The sequence below is a fragment of the Mandrillus leucophaeus genome, unplaced genomic scaffold, assembly GCF_000951045.1.
Source record: "Mandrillus leucophaeus isolate KB7577 unplaced genomic scaffold, Mleu.le_1.0 Scaffold372, whole genome shotgun sequence".
Lineage (NCBI taxonomy): Eukaryota > Metazoa > Chordata > Mammalia > Primates > Cercopithecidae > Mandrillus > Mandrillus leucophaeus.
This window is the reverse complement of record NW_012103943.1, coordinates 133,126-137,567: the sequence shown is the minus strand read 5'-3', so window position 1 is coordinate 137,567 and position 4,442 is coordinate 133,126.

Below are 4,442 nucleotides of genomic sequence, written 5' to 3'. Positions count from 1 at the left end.
GAGAGACTTGAGAAAAGAAATGAGACACAGAGACAAAGTATAGAGAAAGAAAAAGTGGGCCCAGGGGACCGGGCGCTTAGCATTCAGAGGACCCATGCCAGCACCGGTCCCAAGTTCCCTCAGTATTTATTTATTGATCATTATCTTCACCATCTTGGAAAAAGGGGAAGTGGCAGGACAATAGGGTCATAGCAGGGAGGAGGTCAGCAGAAAAACATGAATAAAGATCTCTGTGACATGAATAAGTTTAAGGAAAAGTGCTGTGCTTTGATGTGCACATATGCAAACATCCTCATTAACATTTTCAGTGCATAAACAGCAGCATTGCCACTAGCACATCCCACCTCCAGCCCTAAGGCAGGTTTCTCCTATCTCAGTAAATAGAACATACAAGTGGGTTTTACACCAAGACGTTCCATTGCCCAGGGACAGGCAGGAGACAGATGCCTTTCTCTAGCTCAACTGCCAAGAGGCCTTCTTTCCTCTTTTACTAATTCTCCTCAGCACAGACCCTTTATGGGGGTGTCGGGCTGGGGGATGATCGGGTCTTTCCCTTCCCACGAGGCCATATTTCAGACTATCACATGGGGAGAAACCTTGGACAATACCTAGCTTTCCTAGGCAGAGGTCCCTGCGGCTTTCCGCAGTGTTTGTGTCCCTGGGTACTTGAGATTAAGAGAATGGTGATGACTTTTCACAAGCATACTGCCTTCAGGCACTTGTTTAACAAAGCACACCCTGCACAGCCCAAAATCCATTAAACCTTGAGTCACCACAGCACATGTCTCTGCAAGGACAGGGTTGGGGGTAGGATTACAGATTACCAGCATCTCAAGGCAGAAGAATTTTTCTTAGTACAGAACAAAATGGAGTCTCTTGTGTCTACTTCTTTCTACATAGACACAGTAACAGTCTGATCTTTCTTTTCCCCACAGAAAGAAACTCAGCCTGGCTGTCAGAGTCTGCAGAGTAACCAGTGTGCTTATTGTAAAGAAATAGGACATTGGAAGAACAAATGCCCTCAGCTAAAAGGAAAACAAGATGACTCAGAGCAGGAGGCCCCAGACAAGGAGGAAGGGGCCCCGCTCAACCTGGCAGAAGCGTTATTAGACTGAGGGGGACCGGGCTCAAGTGCCCCCAAAGAGCCTATGGTCAGGAAGACAGCTGGGGGTAAAGACATCAATTTTGTTGTAGATACCGGTGCTGAACATTCTGTAGTAACGGCCCCGGTCGCCCCCTTACCCAAAAAGCCCATTGACATAATCGGAGCCACGGGGCTTCAGCAAAGCAAGCTTCCTGCTTGCCCCAGACTCGTACTGTGGGAGGACATAAAATGATTCATCAGTTTTTGTACATGCCTGACTGCCCCTTGCCCTTGCTGGGAAGGGACTTGCTTAGCAAGCTGAGAGCCACTATCTCTTTTACAGAGCACGGCTCTTCGCTGTTAAACTGACCTGGAACGGGAGTCATTATGACCCTTTCGGTACCCCGGGAGGAGGAACGGAGGCTTTTCTTAACTGAGCTGGGCCAAGAGACAAGACCAGCTCTGGCCTAAGTGGTGGCCAAGAGTGTGGGCGGAAGACAACCCTCCAGGTTTGGCAGTCAACCAAGCCCCCGTACTTCTAGAAGTTAAAGACTGGGGCCCACAGGCAAAAACAGTCTCCAGTCCCCAGAGAAGCTCTTGAAGGTATCCAGGTCCATCTCAAGCACCTGAGAACCTTTGGCATTATAGTTCCTTGTCAGTCTCCATGGAACACTCCCCTCCTGCCTGTTTCCAACCAGGGACCAAGGACTACAGGCTGGTACAGGATTTGCGCTTGGTCAATCAAGCTACAGTGACTTTACATCCAACAGTACCTAACCCGTACACATTGTTGGGGTTGCTGCCAGCTGAGGACAGCTGGTTCACCTGCTTGGACCTGAAAGACACTTTCTTTAGCATCAGATTAGCCCCTGAGAGCCAGAAGCTGTTTGCCTTTCAGTGGGAAGATCCGGAGTCAGGTGTCACTACTCTGTATACTTGGACCCAGCTTCCCCAAGGGTTCAAGAACTCCCCCACCATCTTAGGGGAGGCGTTGGCTCAAGACCTCCAGAAGTTTCCCACCAGAGTCCTAGGGTATATGTTGCTCCAGTACATTGATGACCTTCTGCTGGGACACCCCACAGCAATCGGGTGCACCAAGGGAATGGATGCCCTACTCTGGCACCTGGAGGACTGTGGGTATAAGGTGTCCAAGAAAAAAGCTCAGATCTGCCGACAGCAGGTACATCACTTGGGATTTACTATCTGACAGGGGGAGTGCCGCCTGGGATTAGAAAGAAAGCAGGTCATTTGCAATCTACCGGAGCCTAAGAGCAGAAGGCAGGTGAGAGAATTCTTAGGAGCTGTGGGGTTTTGCAGACTGTGGATCCCAAGCTTTGCAGTATGAGCCAAGCCTTTGTATGAGGTCACAAAGGGGGGGTGGGGGCAGGAACCTTTTGAACGGGGACCCCAGCAACAGCAAGCCTTTCATGAGTTAAAGGAAAAGCTTATGTCAGCCCCAGCCCTGGGGCTACCCGATCTGACAGTCTTTTACGCTGTATGTGTCAGAGAGAGAAAAGATGGCAGTTGGAGTTTTAACCCAAACTGTGGGGCCCTGGCCAAGGTCGGTGGCCTGCCCCTCTAAACAACTAGATGAGGTTTCTAAAGGATGGCCCCCGTGTTTGAGGGCCTTGGCAGCAACTGCCCTGCTAGTACAAGAAGCAGATAAGCTGACTCTCAGGCAAAACCTGAACATAAAGGCCCCCCATGCTGTGGTGACTTTAATGAATACTAAAGAACATCATTGGCTAACGAATGCTAGACTCACCAAGTACCAAAGTTTGCTCTGTAAAAATCCCTATATAACCAACATTGAAGTAACACCCTGAACCCTGCCACCTTGCTCCCGGTATCAGAGAGCCCTGTCAAGCATGACTGTGTAGAAGTGTTGGACTCAGTTTACTCTAGCAGACATGACCTTCGGGACCAGCCTTGGGCATCAGTAGACTGGGAATTATACGTGGACGGGAGCAGGTTCATCAACCCACAAGGAGAGAGATGTGCAGGGTATGCAGTGGTAACCCTGGACACTGCTGTTGAAGACAGATTGTTGCCCCAGGGCACTTCAGCCCAGAAAGCTGAACTCATTGCTTTAATTCAGGCCTTAGAACTCAGTGAAGGTAAGACTGTAAACATTTACACTGATTCTCGGTATGCCTTTTTAACACTTCAAGTGCATGGAGCATCATATAAAAAAAAGGGCCTGCTGAACTCTGGGGGAAAGGACATAAAATATCAACGAGAAATCTTGCAATTATTAGCAGCAGTATGGAAACCCCACAAGGTGGCAGTTATGCATTGCAGAGGACACCAGCGAGCTTCCACCTGGGTGGGTTTGGGGAATTCCCGCGCTGACTCAGAGGCTCGAAAAGCAGCATCTGCCCCCTTCCGGGCATCAGTCACAGCCCCCCTGCTCCCTCAAGCACCTGATCTTGTACCTACTTATTCTAAAGAAGAAAAGGACTTTCTCCCGGCAGAGGGAGGACAAGTGATGAAGGATGGATTCGGTTACCAGATGGGAGAGTAGCTGTGCCACAGCTGCTAGGAGCCGCAGTTGTACTGGCTGTGCATGAAACCACCCATCTAGGTCAGGAGTCACTTAAAAAGTTGTTAGGTTGGTATTTCTATATCTCGCATTTGTCAGCCCTTGCCAAAACGGTGACGCAGCAGTGTGTTACCTGCCGACAGCATAATGCGAGGCAAGGTCCAGCCATTCCGCCCAGCATACAAGCTTATGGAGCAGCCCCCTTTGAAGATCTCCAGGTGGACTTCACAGAGATGCCAAAATGTGGAGGTAACAAGTGTTTACTAGTTCTCGTGTGTACCTACTCTGGGTGAGTGGAGGCTTATCCAACATGAACCAAGAAAGCTCATGAAGTAACCCGTGTGCTTCTTCGAGATCTTATTCCTAGATTTGGACTGCCCTTACGGATCGGCTCAGATAACAGGCCAGCATTTGTGACTGACTTGGTATTGGGGATACCTTACCCTGTGGCAAAGGTATTGGGGATCACATGGAAACTGCTTGCCACCTACCGGTCTCAGAGTTCTGAAAAGGTGGAGCAGATGAATCGGACTATCAAAAATAGTTTAGGGAAAGTATGTCAGAAACAGGATTAAAATGGATATAGGCTCTCCCTATGGTATTTACAATTAGATGTACCCTTTCTAAAAGAACAGGAGGCTGGGTGCGGTGGCTCAAGCCTGTAATCCCAGCACTTTGGGAGGCCAAGACGGGCGGATCACGAGGTCAGGAGATCGAGACCATCCTGGTGAACACGGTGAAACCCCGTCTCTACTAAAAAAAAAATACAAAAAACTACCCGGGCGAGGTGGCAGGTGCCTGTAGTCCCAGCTACTC